Below are 27,236 nucleotides of genomic sequence, written 5' to 3'. Positions count from 1 at the left end.
ATGTGAAAAGAACTGGAACATTAGAATCAGGGGTGGTATTGACTTACCTTCCCTACTGGTTCACAAATGTGAGTGCACGCACCATCTCTGTGCATGTGCTTTTGGCAAAAAAAGGGCCTAAATGAGATGCCATACAGCCAGGGCAAATGGGCAGGGCCACCCGCGATTTCCACTACTGATTCGGGTGAACCAAATAATAATTACTTTCGGGTGAAAGTCACATTTTTTGCTAGATAAATGATTCTTTGCAAATTGACTGTCCTGTACATCAGAGTTTCTCAATGTTTCTCATATTTTCTCAACCTTTAAAAAGTATGGACTTCAACACCCAACATTCACCAGCCAACCTGGAGAATACTGGGTGTTGAAGTCAATATATCAAAGTTGCCACAGCTGACTAACACTGCTAAATATGAGATCTGCATCTGAGCCTACAAAATACTAGGACAGTGGTGGGCAACCTTTTTTTTCAACTGAGCCAAATCTCGCCAAAACCACGATTGAAATTTATTTTGAGAGCCACATTTTTAAAACCGAAAATACATAGGATGGTACACTGTTTTTAGTTTCAATAAACTCTGGCATTTGAAGCACGCAAGTTTTAAAGCTGTCAAGTTACAAGATCCTTGCATCCCTAACCCTTTAGGGAAAAAACCCCAAGGGGTCTTCAAACCTGACAGCTTTAAGACTTGTGGACTCCAACTCCCAGAATTCCTCCTCCAGTCATGTTGGCTCAGGAACTCTGGCATTGAAGCATGCAAGTCTTAAAGCTGTCAAGTTGCAAGACCCTTGCACCCCTAACCCTTTAGAAAAAAAAACAGGGGTCTTCAAACCTGACAGCTTTAAGACTTGTGGACTTCAATTCCCAGAATTCCTCCTCCAGTCATGTTGGCTCAGGAACTCTGGCATTGAAGCATGCAAGTCTTAAAGCTGTCAAGTTGCAAGACTCTCGCACCCCCAACCCTTTAGAAAAAAAAACCCAGGGTCTTCAAACCTGACAGCTTGAAGACTTGTGGACTTCAACTCCCAGAATTCTGAGAATTGAAGTCCACCAAGGGCATCAATCATATTAGCCCAGGGATCTGCAAAATTGGCTCTTAAGACTGGTGGACTTCAACTCCCAAAATTCTGAGAATTGAAATCTACCAGTCTTAAAACAGCCAACTTTGCAGACCTCTGTGTTAGCCCAAAGCCTGGCGCTGGGCGGGCCTTGCTCCCCCATTGGTGGAGCCCCAAGAAGCGAGGAGGGAGAAAAAGAGACGGAGGCCAAGGAGCTTCCCCCCCGCCCCCTCCCAGCAAAAATCTAACCTGGGAGCCGGGTGGGCAGTAGCAAATTAACCTCAAAACGTATCAACGCTTGGAAGGACGTTGTGAACAAAAACCAGCAACATGGAAGGATCCCAAATGACTTAACGTTTGTAATGCTGAACTGTCCAAGAATGCTAAACCAATTTGTGATTGCAACTTCCTTGAAAGCCTTTTGAGCGCACCCGGATTAAGGTTCCCTTCCCACAACTTTGTTACCAAATCCCATGGCCACCAAATTAACTCACCCATTTCCACATATACCCAATCATAAAGTAGTCAAGACTGACTGGAATGGCACACACACAAACACACAAATTAAAAATCATAAAGCTGAAGGTGAGCCTGTTTCTGAACCTTGACAACTTTAAGGGGTGTGGACTCCAATTCCCAGAATTCCCCAGCCAGCCATACTCCAATTGTAATTTCTTCTTAAAATAGGATAGAAAGGCAAGAAACTCCAGGCATCCAAACAATTAAAAGGTCAAGGCTGTGTGTTAATTCTGTTTCCCACTTATTTCACAAAGTGGGCTGATTTATTTATCCCACTCATTTATGCCATGCTGTCTTTAGTTTTTGAAACATTTTACAGACTAAGCCTTTTTTTAAAAAAATGCCATCAATGTATACACAATTTATTGAGCTGGTATAGGTTCTCCTTGAGCAGGCGGCTGAATTAGAAAACCTCCAAAGTCCCTTCCAGCTCTGTTCTATTCTAAAGACTCTCTTGTGCTCAGCTCCATTCCAAACAATACTGACAAGGTCAGTACTAGTTTTCCTGATTTCCTGATTAGGGAGGATCCTGAAGTCGGGCGGGGACGAGAAGCGAGGAGGCAGAAAAAGAAACGGAGGCTAAGGAGCTTCCCCCTGCCCCCTCCCAGCAAAAATCTAACCGGGGAGCTGGGCGGGCAGTAGCAAATTAACCGATACTGCCCGCCCGGCTCCCCGGTTAGATTTTTGCTGGGAGGGGGCGGGGGGAAGCTCCTTAGCCTCCGTTTCTTTTTCTGCCTCCTCGCTTCTCATCCCCTCCCGACTTCAGGATCCTCCCTAATCATTGTGAGTCGAAAAAAGGGAAAGGGGCGCTTGTTTTGAAGTGCCCGAGAGGAGGGAGGGGAGCGGGCGCCCGGCACACAGAAGAGCCGCATTAAAATGTGTAAAGAGCCGCGTGTGGCTCGCGAGCTGCGGCTTGCCGACCACTGTACTAGGAGAATCATCTTGGTAGGAAATCATTGGATGAAACATCTTGTTCTACTCTGTTCAACAAATGACCCAAAAAGGTTTTTATCATGAACTCACACTTGTTCATAGGATTTTATGGGGAGCATAGTAGTTGTAACTATAATGAAAATGATTTTGAGAGTCAAAGTGAAGAGATGCTGCCCATGGAATGTTCAGAAAAGCGGTGGAAGAGACCACAGTTGTTTAACAGCCACAGGAAAAAGCTTAGGAAAGACCTGTCTTAATTGGTAAGGCTGTAAAAAGTGACTGCAGGAGGGCTGTATTTTCAGACTTGCAAGATTCTGTTATCACAGCCTTATAATAAAATAGAATTAACTGATTTGGTCAAGTTCCATGTCTGATTTAACTTGGAGGTTGATAGTAACACTCCAGTGGTGGGATTCAAATAATTAAACAACCAGTTCTCTATCCTAATGACCAGCTAGGTAGGCATCACTCAGTAGTCATGTGACCGTGTGGGCGTGGCCAACTCAACATCACTCAGGTCGACGGGCACTTTGCCTTAGCTGTTATAATGTAATAAGGGTGGAACAACTGTGGAAGAGACCACAGCTGTTTAACAGCCACAGGAAAAGGCTTAGGAAAGGCGTGGCCAACTCAACATTACTCAGGTCGATGGGCCTTAGCTGTTACAATGTGATAAGGGTTAAATGGAGAGGCAGTTTCTGTAAGAAGGGCAATAAAGATTAGGCTAGAAACAGCACCAAAATGTTTCCTTCCTGCCTTCCTTACAGGATTAGCCTTGTAAAGTGAAAAAAAACCAAAGTGAGATTTCTTCCAACAACCAGTTCTCCAAACTGCTTAGAAAGTTAACAACCAGTTCTCCCAAATAGGTGCGAACTAGCTGAATCCCACCACTGTAACACTCCCATTTCCTGCTTCCCCCCTCCTTTTTAAAAATAAATGCATTAAATAGAAAAATATTAACTATCCGCTTGATACATGCAACAGGGTAGTGTTATTATTTGTCTGCTTGTGTGACTTGCATCCTTCAACACTGCCCTCCAGGGGAAGTCTTTCAAAACAAGAACAACAAAGTAGAGAAGGTTGAGAGAGAATAGCTGGGCCAATAGGAGCCCCTGTTTGGAAGGACCTAACAACAATGTCTTGGTCTGTAAAGCAATCTGGACACATTTACCCAGACTAGCATTTGTTCAAATCGAAGAGTTTCAACATTCAGGTCAGAAACAGTGAGGAATGGCCAGGACTTTTTGTCATGGTAAAAACGAATAAATGGGAACATGAGATGAAGAACCAGGGTCTTTTGGCCACTAAGGTTTTATGGGAACCAAGCCAGAAGGCCTCCAAAGCAAAGTGCTTAGTTATTTGCATATTATTTGTTCTTTTGTTCTGGATTTTTTTTTCCAAAGAGGGCTGAATGAGTCTATCAAATTAACCGCAGTTACGGTAAAGTCATACTTTTTCACAAATTGATATTTTCCATACAAGATAGTCTATTTTGAGTTGGATGAGCTATAAAAATTGTAATACAGACAAACAAATCAATAAATAAACGTATATGTTCTACCACCACAAGGGTGTTGATCCAATTCATTTGCAAGGCTGCAATCTGTCCTCAACTATCTTCAGAGAGCCACTATAACTTCTTCCCTTAGAAGTTCTGCATTAATTTCATTTGCTACATTCAGCAGTGAAGAGTCTAGTGGCTGTTTAGAGAAAAACAAATGTATTATGGGGGAAGCTTTTGTGGACTCAATCTATTTCATCAGATACTTCAACTGTCACCCTGAGGTAAGAGTAGATAGGTCCCTAAAGCTGGTTGATGGAGGAGACTATAAACAGTGGAAATGAAATGCAGAATCTACAGAAAGTGAGAATTAGCTTATTTCAATGGCTATTCAATAAAACAGGACTTGAGTATGATTATCATCTGCGTTAATCAAGTCGCCTCTAAAATTTCCCTGTGTCCCATTTGTATCATACACCAATCATGACCATATAAAGCCTCTGCCAGATTTAGTGTGACAGATTGACAGCAGCAAAATAAAATGACTAAATGCAGATACTGCCACTTACAATTTTTTTAAAGTAAGCCAGTAATTTGTACCCATGCTACCTAATTTCAAAATTCCCTGTAAACAGTAAACTCAGACCCCTAGCAGTCTACTTTCTGAGAGGGTATGAAATGCATGAGAATGAGAGACAGACAAAGAGATAATGTAGTCCCACTTACTTCTGAACTCTTTCCCTGCCCTCCATCAGCTCCAGACTTCACTGGGCTTTGGTTGCACCCATCCTATGTGACCTTCACTAGATTACTTTGAGAGAATGTGATCCTCAAAAGAAAATAGGCTGCTACATGAATGGAATGATATAATTACCAAGAAGAAATAGAGGATGTAACATAGACATCACTGCTTAAATGCAGCTCAGCTACAAACCTTCTTCTAATGTTCCAGCAACCAATATCTCTCCAAAAATGTATTCAGAGCAAGTGGCAGAATTTAGCAGGCCTGGACTAAGCTTTAAAAAATTAATTGATCATTTAGAAATCCCAAAGTAGATTTAAAAAAAAAACTAGAAAAAGAAGAGTAGACTATAATGCTACCAAAAAAAACCCTACAGGAACTTATGCAGAAGACGTACTCATTTCAAAGAAGCACTTACCAGTGCAAATTTTTAATTAATCTCCTCTAGTATTTTACTACATGAGTATATGCAAAAGTGTCCCATATTATTTCATACATGCCAGTTGTTCTCTTAGCTCAGAAATAAGACTATCATAATTAGTGGTCAATATTCAACATTAACACAAGAAATGTACATATCACATATTCCTAACAAACCTTTTCTCTTTCTAAAACTGAGTATATTTTTTCTATTATTTATTAGATATATTTTATTAATATTGCAGAAGATAGGGAGTCCCTCAAAATATAGGGACTTTAGCTTAACTGCTTTGTTTATAAACTCAGCAGTTCTGCTTACATTATACATATATTAGAGCTCAGGAGGAAATAAGGTAATCTACAGTTCAGATCCCAGTGATCCCAGTGACTGTTGTTTCCAATAGGGCTGATAAATAGCTGAGTCTATGAAGGGCATATAATTGGCAATCAAACAAAACTTGAGTAATATTTTTGATGGCTGGGGCACCATATACAGGTAGCCGTCAACATGATCACAATTGAGTCCAAAATTTCTGTTGCTAAGTGAGTTTTGTCCCATTTTACTACCTTTCTTGCCACAATTGTTAAGAGAATCACTGCAGTTGTTAAGCTAATAACACGGTTGTTAAGTGAATCTGACTTCCCCATTGACTTTACTTGCTAGAAGGTCTCAAGAAGGTGATCTCATGATCCCAGGACCATCCATCGTAAATGTTAGCCAGTTGCCAAGACTCTAAATTTTAATCGTGTGACCATGGGGATGCTGCAATGATCATAAGCGTAAAAAATAGTCATATCCCTTTTTTTCAGTGCTATTGTAACTTCAAAAGGTCACTAAACGAACTATTGAAAATTGTGGATTACCTGTATACATGTCCTCCCATGATATGGCAAGTGGTGGAAAAAGTGTTGGAATAATTATAACAGGAGACACCTGGTTAAGCTGGTTAGCTGCCCAAAGTCAATGGACAGTTTCTAAATTTGATACATAAATAAAGAAGTTTTATCTTGCACTATTGAAGTAAAGGTAGAGTGGGAAAATGAGAAGTAGAAACAAGCAGTAGGCATTTCTACTCAGAAGTACGTCCATTGTCAGGACAGAAAGTTGGATTTTGAGTACTGCTTCTGCTTTGTGCCAGTTTCTTTTCTTTTTTTTTTAAGCAAAGGAAGAAAACTATCAATAATCATTACTTATAACAGAGGTGGGGAACTATGGCTCCTTTGTGACTTATGGACCTCAACTCCCAGAATTCCTCAGCCAGCATGACTCATGGCTGGCTCAGGAATTCTGGGAGTTGAAGTGCAAGTCATAAAAGGGCCATAGTTCCCCACCTCTGATTTATAAGGTTAATTTCTGCCAATGAAGCAATCATGCACCCAAAAAATATGAGGAGGAGGGGAATTCTAATCATATTACTTGCAGACATCAAATTTATTCAGTTTAATCTCCTATGTTTTGCTTTTTATTTTTCTTTTGTGATCCTTGCCTGAACGACTGGGCACAAGGACATTTATGCGAGACATGGTTCATTACTGGGCAAACAATGGAATGAACACAGGCTTGTACCCACACCCCTCGTTCACCCCTCCCTTTCCTCTTCCTTCTATTCTTTGCCTGTTTTGTTATTTCCTGCTCTAGCACAACCCATAGCTTGACATGGCACCTAAGCCAGCATTTTTGCCTCCAGTATCAAATCTCTGCACAGAAGAGTTCACTGGTTTGGATAGCACGACAAACCATGGCCTGTTGTCCAATTGGGAATGGAAGAGAGAAAACCTGTACCATAGGACAGCTGGAAACAGGGAAGTCCATCTTTTACCCCCAAGCTTATTCACTCAGGGCAATGCCTAATTTTGCATTATGTGCCAGTGTCAATATTTAAACCCTCATGTTCAAGGAAGTTGCAGGGATGGGGATTTTAGCAAAATTGGCTACTTCATTTTAAATATTAGGATATGTGGTTCCTTACAATCAAACATTTCAGCCAACATCTTGCAAATCACCAATTGGAAAATACAATCTGTCTTTGACTTATGTTCACATCCATTAGTTTAAATAGTGCTTTTTGATATCCAAATCTTATCCAAATAATATTACAAAGCAGGGAAGTTATGAAAGCTTTCATATGGTTACCATTACCAAGGAAACCACTTCCTTATACTAAATAGTTCCATTTATTTGTCCCATTATATTCTAATCTTAGGAAGGTGTTATTAGATAGAAAGGAAATTCTAGCAGATTAGAAGCAAAACTTCAATATTCACATGGTTCATTTTTATATTATTTTTAAATCTCATCTTTTGGACCCTAAAGCATAAGTAGGGTTGCCAGCTTATTATATAATTCCCCACCCCACCCCCAGTACAAAGAAGAAATTTAGCAAGTGTAGGCTGTCAGTCTCAGCTGCACAAATTCTGGTGATAACTGGATAACAGAAAACTTGTTGAAAGCAAAACTGTATAGTTAAATGTCTATGCTCAATTACCCTGCTTGAAGAATTTTGCCGTGTGATGAAAATCCCCAGTGAAGGTGATCACAGAATTCTACCATTGCTAGACCTCCAAATATTGGAGATGAGAAGGATGAACCTAAGCTAATATGTCCCTGTTGCTTGGTACAAAGGACCATTAAAGATAAAGGTAAAGTTTCCCCTGTCCAACTGTGTCCAATTCTAGGGAGTGGGGCTCCAAGATCATTATACACTGAATAAAGCTCCATCCAGAAAGTATGATCACACATTCTCTGAATGTATCAAGAAAAAGTTGCATCCATGCCCTTTGGGCTAACTCATCTACTCATTAGATGAGTAAATGAGTTAGATGGCCTAAACAGTGGTATCTGAATATAGATCTTCTTTAATCCTCGTATTTTATTTTATTTTATTTTAATCGAGGTGTAATGTTAATATATATTGAACGCCCATGTAGGATATGCCATACACTAAATAAATAAATAAATCTACTCATACTGCCTCTACAAAGGGTACCAAATGAGTCAGAGCTTTTTGTATCTCGTTGTTGCCATCCGATGGTTGCCCAGGGTTTTACAGCCTAGATCTAGGCACTCTAAGCAAGCTTCCGCTCTTACCTGTTTCCCTGAAAATAAGACCTCCCTGGATAATAAGCCCAATCGGGCTTTTGAGTGCATGCGCTAAAATAAGCCCTCTCCCGAAAATAAGCCGTCCCTGAAAATATTGCAACACAGCAGCAGCCATGAGATGACCATACTTGTTGCCTCCTGCACTTCAAAGATAATAAGACCTCCCCGAAAATAAAGCCAAGCGCTTATTTCAGGTCAATAGAAAATAAGACCCTGTCTTATTTTGGGGAAAACACAGAGAGTTTCTGAAATGTACTGCATTACAGTCAGAGGAGTAAGGTTGTTAATCAAATACTTATACTATTTATTGGACCTCAGTTGGATTTATACATTATATTGTCCTGATTTGTTTAAACATGGTTTATCAAATAAATCACATTGGTTGGGTTGCCACATTAAGTCATAAGTGGTTTACCAATCATAGGAACTGAGCTAAAATCAGACTACATAATGACTTAATGTATGGTACGCATCCTTTTATTCTGACAAACTATGATGCCAAATTATTGTGGACTCTTCTAATAGAAACTAAAGCCAGTGGACAAAAAACAAACTGCTAAGAGAATATTTTCTGAGCAAATTTGCATGTCAGCATTTTTGGCCCAATACCTCAGCACCAAAAAAGTATATCACCATAGCTGTCAAAATGAAAACATCATAACCAGATGATGTAATTCTGTTGACTAATTTATTCAGGATGAGTAAAGGTCTTCATTAATATAAATTTTCTGGATGAGAGGTTTAGTTGACAGAATGCATGAGATATGGGTTTTCCAGACTTCAAGAAATCATCATGTCCAGTCTGCTTTTTTAAAAAAAGAGGAAAGTAAGTGTATGTGTTGTGGATCATGTATATATAAATGAGTGTATGTATGTATGTAAGTATGTGTGAAGTGTGCTATAATTATATTCCCTTTCTTTTCTTCATTTTTGGAAAGAAATAGAAACAACATAAATACTTGAACAATGTATCTGCTTAAGAAACTTCCATAGCCAGTAGCATAAACAATGAATTTCCCAAGTATAAAAGAGCAATAAATATGGACAAAAATAAACTTTGATGAATACTGTTGTGCAAGGAAGCTCAGATATATTGAAGGAAAGTTTTTAAGGGAAAGAAAGATATGTACCTACTCTATTCTAATCATGTAACTTAAAAAGCAATGTAGCATGGCAAAATGACAGACACTTTTCTTGTCTTTTATTAAGTTCATATACTGTACCCCTCCAATCATAACTAACTCTAAGAGTTAGATACCTTGTTCTGTAAAACCAGATTTAAAAAATACAGAAAAAACAAACTAGAAACAGAGATTCTATAATGAAATGTAGTGTGGATTCTCAGAAAAGAGGAGGTGCATTCCAGAGGAGTAAGAGATGGCACAGATAGTTTGTGTGTGAGAAAGAGGATGAAGACAGCCCCTCCCTAATAGTTCTCAGAGTATATGATCAATGCAGACAGCGGAGTCTTCAACAATAAAGAAACCTGCTTGGAAGAATCACCACATGTCTTTTTGGTCTTTGGAGCCTGACAGATTCCAATGTTTTGCCAAGCCAAGAAATAAGTCAAAACTGAATGCCCTGTTCCAAAGGCAACGGTTCATAATATGTTCTCGAGATCTGCTGGAAAAGCCAGGAGTTAATTCCATTTCAAAAGCCCAATAGATTTGGAATGCAGCTTCAAAGAAGGAGACAACAGTTGAGAACAGTTGAAATCCCTGGAGGTGTCACAATCTAAGTGTCTGGAAGGGAGCCATTTCACCTGCTCTCATTGTACAGGCAGAAACAATTGGAAGGAGGAGATCCCAAAGGCAGTCATGACTCTAAAGAAGACAACCAGCTCCTTGATTTGCACTTTGAAGCAAAGTGATAACCAATACAGGTCTTTGAATAGGTGTTGCATTTACATAATGTGCACCTAACCGCTTAAGCCATTGCATTCCGGACTCAGGATAAAGATCAGCTGATGCCCTAAACACAGCCCAATTATGGTGTCCAGCAATTATTTGTAACTAATGCACAAAATGGTACTTCTGATTCCATAAAACCTCTCCCAATTTCTTCCTTCCATTCTTCCTTCCTGATCCAATTATACCTTTCACATTTAGTGACATAAACAGAATATAAACAGCAATGAATAATTTATTAGAAGTCTGGCCTAGTTGAAGTGCTTCCATAGTGACAATAGGACATGATATTAGAAAATGTGTCATTATTGTTCTTTAAAATATTGATCACTGTAGGCAACTATAACCATTTGTGAAGCACTTTAGAATTTCTGAAAGACCTCAAGTTTTTAAGTGTTGTGAGCGTTATGGTTGTAAAAAGAAGTTGTGTAGCATGTCCAGGAGTTCTCCATTAGCACTTAAGATCCAGATAATACTTACTCACTTATTACCACCTTGAACAGATTTACCCTGCTGCTTTTCAGAAATCTCTAGCTAATTTCATATCAGTCTAGAAGAGGTCTGGAAGGCAACAGATTACTCTTCGGTATATTAAACTTGCCTCTTCAACTAAATCTGTAGGATTGCCCTTTGGAAATAGCACAGGATCTCACATCCCAGAAACTTGATGGTCAGTTTTATACGAATGTCATAAGCCCATGTAAGTCAACATTTCTCTTCCATTTCAACATGCATAAATAAAACACTAAGTCCTTTATTATATAATACACTAGATAGGATCTCAGAAATACTTAAGTATAGATATAATTTGTATAACTTGATATATCAGTAGTACAGGTTACTTAAGAGCTACTCATACATACAGGCAATAAACAGGGAATATAAACTAAAAATAGCTATACTATGAAAGCAGTTTAAAACAATTAAATTACTATTGAAAATCTGCTTATATCAGGCAAAAGGTCAGTGACTCTCTTGACCAAGATACAATCCAAATTCCTAGTTGAAGGAAAGAAACACAGGTACAAATGTTACACACAATCACTGGAACACATACAATTAAAAATTAAATGAATAAATGAATTAAATGAATTAAATGGGGTTATTTCATCACACCCACTTAATCAGGGTTAACCCTAAGAGTTAAAAATTACAATTAGAAGTTAGAACCCAGAATTTGGTAGAGGAGAGTGAAAATTATTAAGTAACCATGAGTTGCATTCCAGATTTCTATGTTGTAATTTGTTGCATAGCCTAGAGTGTTCAATTTAAAATTGAAGTATATTTTTTTTCTGAAACAGAGCAAAGAAAACTAAATAAAATATAGATCCACATATTTACTGTAATTGCACAAACTCTAATATCATTTCAAATTCCAGAACAGCAGTAAAAGTCATTTATCCAAGGCTGAAGAAATCTCCTTAATCAATACTTCAAATTAAAACGTATTTACAAAAATCCATTGCTAAATTAAGAAAGAAAGTTATTGGTCAATCTGATGCTTGATATTTTAAAAAATCCAACTTCAGTCTAAACATTTTTCTGTTTTTGCCTAGCACTTTCAGGGATTTAAATAGTTTTGTGTGACAAGCTCAGCTGCTGATTTTAAAGAACAAAAATGTGAACAATACAATAGTATCATGATTGCACTGAGAAGACAAATACTACAGCATCCCTGAATCCTACAAATCTATATTATCAAGTGGAATATATGTACTGTTACTGTACAATACATGTGTGTGTATATATGTATGTGTGTGTATATATGTATGTATGTGTGTGTGTGTGTGTGTGTATAAAGCCCCATTCATATAAACTTCAATCAATCAGAATAGAGCTGGAAGGGACCTTGGAGGTCTTCTAGTCCAGCCCTCTGCTCATACCCAAGATGATTTGTTCGTAAAGCCAAAATATCTTCAAAAAAGGCAACTTTATTTTAGCAAAAAGCCATCTTCCTCCAGGAAATCAAATATTATTTGTTTGGTTGGTTGGTTGAATTTTTTTTTATCCTGCCAGTATTACTTTGTAGGTAACTCAAGGTGGTGAACATACATAATGTTCCTTTCCTCTTTGCTGCACATTGATGGTTGTCTGAATTTTTGCAGCCCACTGATGCCATTCACTGTTGCTCAGTACTCTGAAGAAAGCCTATTATTATGGGTTTTCAACTCAATTATATAGAATGTAAAGGATATGTGTGTGTTTTTTTATTTTTATAGTTATAATGTATATAATGTATAGTTGCTGCAAGCTAATGACCATCTGGATTTTGCAGTCTCGACAAACCCAGATTAGTGTTTTTTTCTTGTGGCCTGTCTGTCTCTGACCCACTGGGCCAGCATGCTTCTATTGCTTCTGCTAACTAAGCAAAGGAACAAACATCAAAGATTGCCAGCACACTACAACCCTGGCAGCTGAGTTCTACCACAATGAATGGGTCTTTCCCAAGAGGTGCCAATCCTGCCAACCTCCTGGCATCAAGAAAATCTAGTTTCAATGGCAGCAAATGAATGGACTTTTTTTTCAGTGCCATGCCAAGCCTGGCACCCTAGAAAAGCAAGCAGAAAAGTGAAAGCTTATGTTTAAACAGTTTTTAAAGCATTGGTTGTTCAGTTGGAATAGTACACTTTCTGCATCTGTTGAAGACAATTGAGGCTCCTTGCTGACAATTTGGAGACTTAATACCATTGAGTTGCTTCTCGCTCTTGTTGATGCCAGTTGGACTTTTACAAACATTTTGTCCAGACTGGGATGCTTTGACAGCATGTTGGCAAATATCAAGACTACCAGCTTCTATGGCCCCTGACTGAGACAATTGCATGCTGCAATGTTCCCCCCAACTTTCTAGGCAAGGATCTTTCTAGAAATAAAGACACACACTCACTTCCTCTCTCTGGCAGGTCTGGAGATGTGTAGATGTATAATTGTGGTAGGCATCCATAAAATATATGTATGCAAAATTACATTAAATGTATATATACTGTATAAAGTTGAAGCATCAAAATGTACATATTTGCAGACACGGCAGCTAGTTTTAAATTTTCCCTCCTTACATTTCTGTAGCTTTTTGTCAAGATCTGCTACTGCTTTTATTATCGATATTTCAATGATTATAATAATGGTTTGATATGCAGAATGTCTTTGGTTTTTAGTGTATAAAATAGTTCTACATGATGGCTTCTTAGAGTAACCTTAGTGTGCCCTGAGTTCATCTTTCTCCTAGGTCTGTGAACAGTTATGCCTTGTTGCAAGAGAGCCTCCAGACTGTATAAAATATTGTCAGTATGCTTGAGTAGCCTCAGACTTTGGTCGTGCAATATTAGCCCCTTTACTACAACTGATTCATATTGTGTTTTTCCATAAGCAGCATTGTCTCCTCACCTGGAGGACTTTGCATTTTCCCACTTAAAATAATATCTGGCCATTGCTTTAGATTAAATCAGTGGTGCATCTATCTGGTGGTTGCATGGCCCAGCCTGCATGTTACCAGGGAAAGTGGAGAAAACTAGTTCTAATGGAAGGTTTTATTGAATGCTTTACTGATATCAAAGCATAGTATGAGTACCATATTCCAATGTCCAACTAAACTGGTCCCTTGATCAGACTGATTGCGTATATCTTACTCTTGATAAACCCATGCTTGCTTCTGCCAAGCAATGCATTCTTTCATCAGTGCTCAACACCATCTGTTCCACAGTTCTGCCTGGTATCATCACGAGAAATGAATCATGATTTAGCCATTTGACAGAGCCAGTGAGGTCTTGTAAAAAGCTGTTAGCATATGGTCTCATTGTATTTTACAGATCCCAGGTCATCTGGCATTTTCATTTCACTGCATGCTTAATGCTATTTGCTCGCTAGTTATTTAAACATCCAATTAGTGAGTATCTGAGTTCCATTTGGAGAATTATTATTTATAGAGATTGACAAAAGGATTAAGAAAAAATGTTCCAAATGATCCAGGTGGAAGTTGTATCTAACAGAAAGGGGTCCAGACAGAGTAATGTCATCTGCAGCGCTTGCCTCTTAACCACATCTTCAAAACAATAAAATGTAAGAAAGTCCATTCTGGTGTTCTACCAGACATTGTGTCCCACCAGACAAAAGCCCATAAGCAGAGCATGACTCACCCTAGCATGTCTTATCTCAGGACTTCTGAGCAAAAGTGCATGGTCATACAAGTCAAGAGCATCAAAATACAAGACAATTACAATAAGGAGAGTCCAACCCAGAATTCCAAATATATGTAGCATTATTGTTAAATCCAAAGTATTAAGCATGCAATTCAAGATCAAGATAGACCTTAGAAGCATATTGGCCTTGGTATATAATAGAGCAAATGCAAATGACATCGTTTACAGCATTATTTGGGCTATTCCAAGAGAGTCTTTTTGATTGTGTGAAAAAAATATTTTAATCATAGTGAAAGAATTGCAATTATCCTATTCATATAAAGATTATTCAGCAAGTATTGTAGGCCCAATTGGCAAAAGAAAAGGACCACATTGGTTAGAAACATGCAGAAGAAGCCATCCTGCAGTAGTTATGACTAAAATGATGATGATGATGATGATGATGATGATGATGATGATGATGATGATGATAAAGGTCATGATATGATATGAATATAAATGTTTGTTACACTACATTATATTATTAATTTTTCTTGAATGCACTTCTAAATCATATTCATTTTTCCAAAAACCATATTAGCTGTCAAAAATAGAAGTGGGATGATTTATTCTGACTTATTTCTGAAAACGTTTAGTAAATATGAAAATGGAATTATGGGAAAAAATGAGTCTTCAAAGTATAAGAGTTATGGAGCCTTTTTTGGCACACAGTTGTATAAATGGTACTAAAATCCACTATGCAAAATTATTCCTAGAGGAAACAATTTTATTCATAAAATAATTGCCTTAAACGCTTTCCATGAGATTAGACTAAATACAGCTAGTGTTTATATCTTCAAGTACATTCAGCTGAATATTACATCAATTAATGGTACGGGCTAATAATTACATTGCTGTTATTCCATTTGCAATTATTTTTGTGGCTTTTAAGTAGTAGCTGTAATTGCACCAAACAATTTTCTTATTGCAATAAGAAAACTATTATCACTATTGGTATCACTTAGAAGAAAGATTGGAAGGAAACAGTTTTAGATAAAGAAAAACAAGATTAAAAAGCATGAAAACAATGTTGTTATACTAGCTGGATAAATATTAATTTTAGAGGTACATAGGCTAACAAATTATTTTAAAATTGACTAATGGAAAGTTAATTAATTATTTTTATTTATTTAATCAATTCAATTTACTTAAATTGTTAATTTCTTTAAAATAATTGTTTTAGGACAATAATGTGGCTCATGAGATACAACAATGTAAAGAATGCATACCAAATTTCCTCAAAGCCTGTGACAAGAGTAGCATAGACATTTTACCCATCCATCTTTCCAAAGTGTAAAATCAACAAAACCATTGCAAATGCTATAAAAACAAAGATTGTAAAAAGATCATACAGGGGAGAAGGAATGCTTAGCCCTCTTGCAGTCTATCACTTCTCTCCAATAAAGGCCACAGTGGTTAATATGGTTAGGACATTGGATTGGAGGTTAGCAAGCCTGTGTTTGAGACCCAAGTGCTGCTGCGTAGTGAGGTGAGCGCCTGTCTCTTGCACCAGCTCCTTGATGAGGTCATGAAAGGAGCCCCCAATGACTCTCTCAGGCAACAGCGATGTCACTGGTTCATCCTTTCAATCTGGAATCACCTTAATTCTCTGTCATGAATGGTATAGAGGACTTTTTAAGACCACCCAATTGCCAAGTGATTCCGACTGGCTTACAGAAGGTTTATAAGAAAGGATATGAAAAATAAGTATTACAACAATCCATGGAACCATGTTGGAGACCAAGAAAAATCCAAATACACACCATTTAGCAGGTTCTCTATTGATCCAGCCTAGCAGCTGTGGAAAATTGGATCTTTCAGGTCCTCTGAAACGAGTAGGGCTATCTGGACTTCAGGAAGGATGCTCTTATTCATACATACATACATACATACATACATACATACATACATACATACATACATACATTCATTCATTCATTCATTCATTCATTCATTCATCCAACCACTTTTCACTTATTTCTTGTTGTTATTGTTTTAAAAATCTATTTTTAAATGGTTTATGTTTGAGAGCTACATGGAATTCATCACAATATTATTTTTACCATGCTATTTATTCCTTCCCTTTAAAACATCACAGAAAAGAGCTCTATCATGATCCCTAATGATGTTTAGAAGCATTGCAATGTGGAAATACAATCCCCTTCCTCGATTAGCACCCAATGGGACAAGGGAAAAATTTATCTTCCTTCAACAGGTTCCCTACCTGAGAGGGGCTTCAGAAAACAGTGAAAACAGGGCCTTGTGTTAGGGGGAGAAAGAAAATAATGGCATCACATGATTGTATCAATACATACAACCACAGTTTCTTCTGGAAAAGAATAAAACCAGGCCTTGGAACCTTGCATGCACATAGGAATCATGTTTACTCTAATTAAGCCTTAAAATGGTACTTCTGATCAGTACATGAAAAAGAATCTTACTACATTCTGTAGCTTTTTTGATTAAAGTGAAAAGAAAACATGCCATTGCCATAGGAAAGAAATGGAAGTGTAAATAAAGTATTAGCATTTATTAGTTTGTCAAACATGTATAAGATAGCAGGTATAAATAGAAACATGGATATAAACCAAAGAAATGTAAGGAACTATGAGAGGGTTCTTGGAATCCTAGTGAAAAACCATTTAAATATGAGCCAGCAGTGTGCCAAAAAAGCCAAAGCAGTTCTAGGATGCATAAACAGAGGGACAGAATCAAGATCATGTGAAGTGTTAATACCACTTTATAATGCCTTGGTAAGGCACACCTGGAATACTGCATTCAGTTTTAATCGCCACGATGTAAAAAAGATGTGGAGACTCTAGAAAGAGTGCAGAGAAGAGCAACAAAGACGATTAGGGGACTGGCGGCTAAAACATATGAAGAACGGTTGCAGGAACTGGGTATGTCTAGTTTAATGAAGGACTAGGGGAGATATGATAGCAGTGTTCCAATATCTCAGGTGTTGCTACAAAGAAGAGGGAGTCAAGCTATTCTCCAAAGCACCTGAGGGAAGAACAAGAAGCAATGGGTGGAAACTAATCAAGGAGAGAAGAAACTTAGAACTGAGGAGAAATTTCCTGACAGTTAGATCAATTAATCAGTGGAACAACTTGCCTCCAGAAGTTGTGAATGCTCCAATACTGGAAGTTTTTAAGAAGATGTTGGATAACCATTTGTCTAAAATGGTATAGAGTTCCCTGCCTAGGCAAGGGGTTGGACTAGAAGACCTCCAAGGTCCCTTCCAACTCTGTTATTCTATTCTATTCTAAATGAATACAAATAGATAGGTACAGTAGGATAGGGACATTAGGCATGCTGGTGTGCTTATGCACACCCTCTTTACAGACCTCTTAGGAATGGGGTAAGATCCACAGTAGACAGTTTAAGACTGAAGCTGTGAGGGTTTGAGGATGTAACAAAGTGGGGGAGGGGGCCCTGATACTTCAAAATTATAGACCTATGTCTGCCAGCACTCAATGAAGAAGAAACCCCTGAGAAAACTGCATCCCCACCAAACACCCTGGAAGTCTAGCACAGCTGCTAATCTAATATTTTCTTCCAGAACAATCTTCTTACATGGTACAGACAAAGCCTTGCAGCTTTACAAGCATCAGGGCTTACATCATGCATTGCAATCGGACTATGCATGAGTATTCCTCTAATCATATGGCAGTATAGGCCACTAAATAAGAAGTGAGAAAAATCTTACATGAACACGTCGTAATTTCAGGGTATTCCAATCCAAGACATCAAATCCATTTTATCTGCTGTCCAGTCACAAGTGAGTGAAAGCCATCTTCTCATCAGAAGAATAAAGAGGATAAGGCAAAAATGTTTTCTATTTGCCAGTTTAACAAGATGAAACATTTGCTCTCTGCTTGGTGTAAAGTAACAGCAAGCTGATTATACCTGATAGTGATCCTCCCTAGAGGATTCCAATGAACAAGTCACAAAAGGAGCGGGTCAGAAAAACTAGGGAAGTAAATGATGAGAGAGGAAAGAGATGAAAAGAAGGGTTTTAATAGCCACGTCTGCTAGACTTGCCAAGATAAAATATGAGGGTTTCTTATTTCTTTCTTTCCTAATATTTTATCTGTTTAAAATATAACAGTTTCATTGGGTAATTGGCTGCAGGTTCACCCTTTCTGAACCTCCTACCAACATAAATTAGAAGAATGTTTTAACCAATATGTACTATTTTTTAGGGTTGAAATGGATCCTGAAGATCTCTTTCTCTCCCTCTCTGTCTCCTTTCATCCACACCGTTTGGAAACCTTTTGAAACTGCTTGGGGTTATGTGAATTATTGATATTATGTAAAAGCCCCGAATTGACTGTCGTCTCCTATTTATTCCTGTAAAACAGCCTGGTAACTTCTTTAATAGCTGTGTTAGCTCTGAAGCCATCATAAGGTATATTGTCAAGAGTTTCCCTAGTCTATATCTATAATGTATACCCAGATCTCCTTTGGAAGATTGATAGACACCTTACTGCTTAGAAATAAACATGTTAATAAACACCTACACACATAGGAATACCTTATTTGCTTTGGAGATGTTTATGGAAGGATTTCAATAATAACCTTTAAAAGCTTGATAAGAACTGCTTTTGCGGAAGCCACATTAATACTAAGGTTTGACCTAACAGTTATTATATTTACATGTCATATTTCTACAAAAAGCAGAAGTGAAAGCAGTTAATGATTTTTTAAAAAGTATGCACATTTAAAATATTTCACATATTGGGTTTTGCTAACTAAACTTGAAAAGAGATTATAGGCTAAACAATCCTGCAATTATTTTATGCACTTCTTTTTAAAGCATTTTGTCAACTTCTTCCCAATATTCTGATAAAATTGATTATTTTAGCAATAAATGCCCTTTTTGTTAGAAAATCTGCTGTTTACATCTTAATCTTGGTTAAAGGCTGTAGGGCAAGGGCAGCAGCCTGGGATCTTCCAGATGTTTAGACCACTGCCCTTTTCTGCCTCTGAGACACAAGGATTGTGGGAGTCACCAACTCAAACAGCCAGAGGGCTCCAAGTGAACAAGCTTATTCTGTTTTCAAGGCCACATTCAGATCTCAGTCCTGAGATTCACACTCTCTGAAACAGATGAGGCTGGTGGAAGAGTGGGAGAGACAGTGAAGACACAACCTGATGTGTGATTATCTATTTCTCTGACTGCATTCCATCACATTTGAGTCCATTACCCTAACCTTCCATTCCCACTTTTTTATTTTGCTACCTTATTTAATAATACTAATTATATTCCTATCTCATGTTAATTACACTTAAGAATTGGGTGTTTTCCATTTTAGAGATGTTTGGTGTTGTTTATCACAGTGCACAATGCATTCTTTAAAAGCAGAGCATTGATTTTGGGGGGACATTCTCTCGATTATAGCAAGACATTTTCATCAATCAGTCATTATTAATCACTGTTAAATAATTGGATAATTAATGTTTCAACTATTTCTTTCCTGACCTTCAACTTCCAGAGGGAAAGAGGAAAGCCATCAATAGCTACTGCATCTCTTTCTAGCTGCATGTCTTTCCTTAAATTGCACAACTGGAAAGCACTTCAGAAAGGGCTATGAATGCTTAGTTCTTGATGCTCGGGAAAGAGCATGTTGCAACCTGCCCATCTCAGTTGCCATGTATGTCATCTGCAACCAGTGATGATGTCATCTCCAATTTCTGTGTCAGGACTTCTAGTACCTGTCAATCTTTCAAATCAGAGGCAGAAAAAAATGTCTGTGTAACTTGTGTTACATTGCACCAGCAATGGATATGAGCTCCATTTACTGCTCTTCTTACAGATAAATTCAAAAAGTCATATATGAACAACCTGAGTTCTCACATACTATAGATAGATATCCTCAAGTTATTATCTGCTAAGCCATCAAGTAAAGCCAAGCTATTAGAATCATTCTATATTTGTTATGTGTTTCACTATGCTTCCTGTTGTAATTATGAAAAAAAAAAGAATTTCTCTGAACAGAGGACAGCCTATATCCATGGACATAGGCTGTTATTGTGCAGGTTACCGTATGTAGCTATGGAAACCTACAATGGAATGTTTTTCCTCAATCTCAAATAAGTGAAATCTCAATTCTACTTTTGTTACCAACATCTGCACATTTCAAAATCTAAAAGGCTCAACTGTCTTTCATCTGCATCAAATTTGAAAATTTCATAGCGTGATTCATTGCCAGTGTTGTACATCCTACTCTCGAGAACTCAAACAATATAGCAAGTGTTCCTCGTAAAATTATGTCGCTGTCTAGTAAGAAACCAAATTACGCAATCAAGACAGATGCAAACAAAATTTATACTAGCAGCCCGAAGAAAAGACTGGGATATTTTAATGGGATATTTTGAATTTTATCATAAAGCTGATGGATTAATACCACTCACTCTCAATGTATTGGTAAAAAGCAGAATAATATAGATAAGATTAATGCCAGAGCATATTTGTTTAGTATAATTTAGTTGTACTTTTAAGCTTCTAATAGATTATAGTTTGGGGGGGAGGGCAAATTATACCCCTAGCAGCAATTGCAATACTGGCAAAAAAAAGTCATAAAACCAAATCAATTTCCAGAATGAATGATCAGGGTTGAAGTGAACAAGAGGGTGTATTTGGAAAACACCACTTATCTGGATCCATTTCAACTGGGCTTTCAGCCAGCATGTAGAATTGAGACTGGATGTTAGGTGACCTGTATTTAGAAACGAAATGGTGTAGCCCTATTAATTCTCCAATATCTCATTGTCACTTCCAATGCCATTGATCATCCTGGACTACAATCCACACATACCCCCCTCTTCCTCTTTTCCAGTTCCCAGAGCGTGCAACATTATATTGTCAAAATTTAGCAATGGTCATGTAAAAAAAGACATTACCTTTATGGGCTAATTTTCTATGTTTTTTGTAGGAAAAGAACAATGTTATTTAATTTGCTTTTTAACTTTAAATTTACTTGGTTTTTTAAAACACTCCACACCTCCCAAATGGGGAGAAAACCCCAAGTTTGGTTTTAATTTTTTGAAATAGTGAAACCTAAAAAGCTTCACTATTTGGCCTAAAAAGAATTTCCACCAATAATGTTCAAGAAGCATTAGGGCAAATTATCTAGAGTGTGATGTCACTGGTATGCTTATAACATTTGGTTCTATACCGTTTTTGCCATCTAGTCAGTGGCGTAGCGTGGGTTGTCAGCACCCGGGGCAAGGCAAGTAATTTGCGCCCCCTAAAGCGAGGGCGGCCCGACTGCAGCTGCCCCTGGGTCGGCATCAGTCAAGTGAGGCTCTCCATGCTGGCCTCCTGCCTTCCTCCCGAGGAGGAGCTCGAAGGGCAGCGGGAAAAGGCTCGACTGAAGGGAAGCAGGTGCCGCGGGGGTGGGAGGCGCACCGGGGGCTTCGGGAAGGCGCTGGCTTCCCGGGCGCTCCAGGCGGAGCGGGAGGACACGGTGGCGTTGCAGCGGCGGGCAGACAGAGCGCAGCGCCGCTCTCCTTCGGCTCCCGCGGGGGCGGCGCGGCGGGTCTGCTGGGAGGTAGGCGGTGCACAGGAGGGGCCTGGGCGGGCCGGGGCCGGGGAGCTTAGTTCGCGGGCCGAGCCGGGCGTGGAAAGAGACGGCCACAGTCCGGCAAAGGGCGGCGTAGGGTGAGTCAGGGCGCCCCCCCAGGTGTTGCGCCCGGTGCGGCCAGCCCCCCCTGCACCCCCCACGCTACACCACTGCATCTAGTTGCATACCACAGTTAGAGATTAAGTTTGATAATGAGCATATGCAAGCTTACATTGCATCTAGCTCATGTGGGAATAATGTTGGTCAGTAAGAAGCCAGACCAGTTTTACCTTATTCTACATTAGGGTTTCACTTCTAGTGGAAAAAAAGGGCAGTGCCTTCTGAAGTTCAGCTACTTTTGAACTTCCCAAAACTGTTGCTGCAAGCATTAAGAAGCAAGGCGAACCTAACAACATACTGCATGTCTATAGCTTAATGGCATGATCAGACTAGTGCAAAGTGCTTTATTTGAAATAACCTTTCAAGAGAATTCATAAAGTTTCAACTGATGTTGATCCGCTAGCTTACCACATGATCACTGGAATATATTGAAAAAAATCACAAAGAGCTGCCAGTTATTTTCCAGGCACAGTTCATGTGATGGAATGTGCACCTGCAGCAGCAAGGGAGAGGATTTTGCCAACTCAGAGCTTTCCCAGAAAGAGGCCCCATTCAAGCAACTTTGGAACCCCAAGCTGAATAGAGGAGAGAGAAGAGGATCACGGCAGCCACACCTTAGAACCTTTGCAGATATAACTAGCAGTTTAGAAAGTGTGAGCTTTAGTTTGGCAAGATTATGTCCATTAGGCACAAGCAAATAGAGGATTGGACTCAGCTAGATCTCACTGTGTCTTCTCTGCACTTGAGCCTGACCGTTCAAGACAATCTTTGAAGCTCTACATAATTGGTTTTTGCCACACTTTTAAAAGAAACATTTTTACTGTGATTCATACCTTCTTACATGTATTACAGGTAGCTTAGTTGAAATCCCAAATGATACTGAGCCTTGCTTCAAGTGGAAGATAAGACATGATGACACATGCATATTTCTTCTTCAGTACCCTTTGCTACTGCACAGTTCTTCCCCATACTCTAGAAGTATCCAAATTAGGACTATGGAGATCTTACCATCAGCTGGGCACTCTAGCCAAGATTGATTGTCTGCTACCCACTCATCTGAAAATCTGCTACCAGGTTTTCTGCTATTCCTCACCAAAACCAAGCCCTTGCCATCTTTACAAAGTGTTTTTGAGCAGATAGCACCACTAGGCGAATAAAGGAGAGAAAAGAAGGATTGAATGAAATAATTATCTTGGATGGGAAGAATGGAAGAGGTTTTTCCCCCCCTTTCACTCAAACAACAGAGGGGTAAATTATCTGGGGAGGATTTAAAACAGAAAGGCTGAACAAAGAAAAAATTAAAACAAAATGGACATTCAGCATTTTGGTCAGGACTTGTATGAAGTATTTTCTCATTTTCCTTCTTTAAAAACACTTCGCTAGACTCAAGAAATGAAGTCAGTGTAGTTTGGTGCTTGGGGCTGACCTTTCTGATATCTCACTGAAGGATTAGGCTCTGGAATACAAAGAAATCTTGGCCACAGAGAACCTGTTTGCTCTGCCCTCTGCTAATATATTGCTCCCCCATATTCAGAATGACTATCTGAATAGAACTAGAAAAGAAAAGAACTGGATGTGTTCTCTGAGGTTCTGAAAATGTAACCCCCACACCCAGCATTTTTAATTTCCTCTTTTTTAAGGGATTAGCTGCATGGAATTTTAAACACTTATTTGGGAAAAAACAGGTGCTTGATTATAATCAGCTTCTTCTCAGTTAAGGATTTCTTAGAGAAATAGTGTCAAACTATTATCAAACAATAGTTAAACTCAAATGACCCTGCTTAGTTTTCTGATCATCTGGTGTGCAACTAAATTTTGCTTTAGAAAAATGAGGCACAGCAAAGAGATAAATCCATGGCTGAATAAAATATATAGATGTGAATTGTATGGAATATTTCTTTTGCTTTCAGCACATGCCTATCTTATTTTCACACATACACATTCAAAACTGTCACCATACACATGGTGGCATTTCCGACTTAACACATATCCTGTGCACACATTCACATTTCTGCATTATCTTCAATTGGTCAGAATATAAACTCAGTTCTGTTCATGTGAGTAAGATGACTTTGAGAGTTATTTGTTTACTTAAAAAAAATAAAGCATACTGCTGTTTCATTCTTTGGCCCCTTCATAAGAATTTACCACATACAGTATTTCAAAACCAATTTTTTTCTTGTTGTCAATAAAGTTATAATGAAATAAACACATGTAAAAGCAAGGAGATTTAAATGCCTTTATCAAAAAGACAAACACTACCACCCCAAAATACAGAAAAAAATCAAATTACAAATTTGTAATATGACAATCTAGTCTAATACTGATGAGTATTTAGAAGGGCAGAAAGGGGCAGCAGTGGTTTGTAATATTATCAGCATTTTGAAAAGATGGTTAGCATTAAGCGAACTTGTTACTACATTTGTGAATTTTTACCAAGAAGTTTGCATTAAATTCTTACAACAGCAAAACACAGCTGCTGCTGATCCTTCTCCCTTTCTTTTAATCCATTCTTTAATTATTCTGCAGCTCATCTGGAAAAGCTGTGTTTTCTTTGCCTTCCTAATGACTCAATTAGCTTTATGAGGCTTTTTATGCCACTGGAGCCCAGGCAGATATTGAGAGTGTTCAGAGCAGTTGTAAAGTAGAATCCTTACTCAAAACTTTTCATAGCAAGACTTAAAACTAATTTCTGCTCTTTGGCTCTGCTTAAGAGAATGCTATTGACAAAGCTGGGGGACAGTAGAAAGATACACTTTTAGAAAAGAGGCAGTAATCCAGAATTGCAATTTTGCAGCCAAATTACTAAAGGATGTTTGTAAATTTTCCAGCTTTACATTTTTTTAAAGAAAACCAAATAAGAAAATGCTCACCCAACTAAGAAACTGCTGGTGTGTTCCACGAGTACCGGAAAGCCAAAACAATCGAATGATAAGTCAGAAAAACTCAAGCAGAAGCAACAGATGAAAGCAGCTACGAGGCAGGATAGACCCCTTCTTCAGACACTTGCTTGAAGATTCTTGAAGACTAAATGCAGGGTATTTTAAAAGAAATGGCTTTCAGTAAGGGCTACATCCTCCTGTCAATCAAACACTGCATAGTTTCTCCGAGGCATGAATCCAAAAAGACGTGGAATCGTTCTATTTTTGTCTCCCATTGCAGTGGAAACATTTTTTACAGATTTGTTGCAAAGGCTTAGATTTTTAGGGTGGTCAGTTAGAGGAGGAGAAATGTAATTAAAAGATCTGGTAAGGTTAAACCAACCCAGGGAAAAAAGGACAGAACATACTTTTAAAGAGCAAGATAAGTAAAAATGCAGATTCTTTGCAATAGCCAATAGAAAATATGGACTTCGTTACTAAGGGGAGAAAAGTCTGTTATGAGATACTTGTATAATCTGTTATTGCAGCTATAATCCCAAGATTTATAAATCTGTCACATAAATCTTAAATTTCAATTTGTTTAAAATTATATTCTTGGCAGACTTACATACACAGAGTAAAAGATCATGTTATAGGTGAGTCTTTATAAACATTTATATTATTTTGTCCTTTTTTAATACCTGCCTTTAAAACATTAAAATCTTTCTATCTTTGCAATATATTTTGCATGGGAAAAAGGCATTGGGAAACGACGTTCGGAATGAATGAAATAGAATCTGATCAGTAGTAGTTTCTCCATTACCATTTGTCCAGTGTACTAAATTCCTGCACTTGGAAAATAAAATGCAAATATGCAGGAATGCTTCTTCTGTTGATATTATCACCTTTTATATTCTTATATGACAGAAAAAGTGACACTTTAATTTATCGGACTGTAATTCCCTGATTCTTTTCTAGTCCTCCAAAATATGTTCATCAAGTAAATCGAGCTACATTTTTCCAGTTGAACATCACTTGACAATTAAGGTCCCCCAAAAAAACAAATGTCCACCAAATGACCTACACATCTGGGCCAGTGCCAAGTGGCAGAATTTTGGAAGCTCTGATTATCTGTCTTAGATCCTTCCACTCTTTCATGATGTTTTGTCTACAAAAGGACTTTGCATTTTTAGTGAGTCCTAACAAATAGTATAGGACTAATTCATTACCTCTACCATAAATAGTTATTATTATAGGACGCTCAGAGGTAAATTAATTTGTCTGCAAAGATACTTGACATTGCTTAAAATAAATTTTAAAGTTCCCTTACAAATGAAGGCAAATATACGTATCCCAGGATAATGTTGCAAGATCCAGGGTGGATCTTCTAACTGTTTGATAAGATCCATACATCTTACAGTTCTGCTTGATGCAAATGTGTCCATTGCTTGTTGATAACAACAGCCTTGGCTTGTGCTGGTGACTGAAGCTTCGCAGAGAACATAGTGAAAACAGATATTTCAAATACCAGTATGATACTCATTCTGAACTATGTATGTTACACATGGATTGTCCTCATGAGGTGACTCCTAGATCTATCTCCTAACTTTAAAGGAAATTATAGGTCATCAATTGTGTCTTTTGACTGATTTTTCTGAAATGACCTGCAACTCAATCATAAGATTGTATTCATCATTCATGGTTCATCCCTTAGCAAACTAGGATAAACAACCAAAGCAAGGCAGCTCTCTTTGTCAAGTTCTAGCAGTAACTGAAAGAGCCTTTGTTTTCTAAGCAGCAGTTGTCTCCACCGACAATTACTAGTTATGGCCATAATATAGTGCATTTTGGATCAAAAGCAATATGTAGTTGCTAAGGAACGACAGCCTGTGAAAGTTCTTGTCCTCAAGTCCTGTGTGGTTTTTCCATGCATATCTTAGTTGCCAACAGTGGGAAACAAGATACTTTTACTCAATTCAGCATAGTTATTTCTGTTCTTATTTTTATAAGAACAGAATTTTTTATATTTCCTCTTTTCTAGCCTGAAAACAAATCTTCTCTAGTCTCTGTTTCAACTCTGCTGAGTGCTTTTGCATTGGGGGAAAGAAGTTAATTTTCTTTCTTTTTTTAGTCCTCATTCCCACTCTTGGGAGTTTATATATTTATAAAAATTCAGTCTCAGACTGGATTGGTATATGCACAGGCCTTATAAATGCTTGTCCATGGATTCTGATATAGATGTCCGGCAGCAATGAGAATTTCTTGCAGGATAATTACATTTTTCTTACTATGGCTTCAGCAAAAAATGATGTCTTCTTGGATTTCAAGTCAACA

The 27,236-nt window shown here is 38.1% G+C and overlaps 1 protein-coding gene across 1 annotated transcript in view; it reads right to left on the bottom strand.

The window, feature by feature from the left end:
- Positions 1 to 25,066, bottom strand: part of INSC (INSC spindle orientation adaptor protein) — a gene marked incomplete at its 3' end in the record, with an annotated part of 133,736 nt that extends 108,670 nt beyond the window's left edge. Inside the window, exon 1 of the mRNA XM_081938319.1 lies at positions 24,915 to 25,066. The remainder of the gene's footprint in view (positions 1 to 24,914) is intronic.
- Between the last annotated feature and the right edge of the window lie 2,170 nt (positions 25,067 to 27,236).

This window comes from Natrix helvetica (genome assembly GCF_964273705.1).
Source record: "Natrix helvetica genome assembly, chromosome: 1".
Lineage (NCBI taxonomy): Eukaryota > Metazoa > Chordata > Lepidosauria > Squamata > Natricidae > Natrix > Natrix helvetica.
This window is presented reverse-complemented; position numbering and strand designations above follow the sequence as displayed.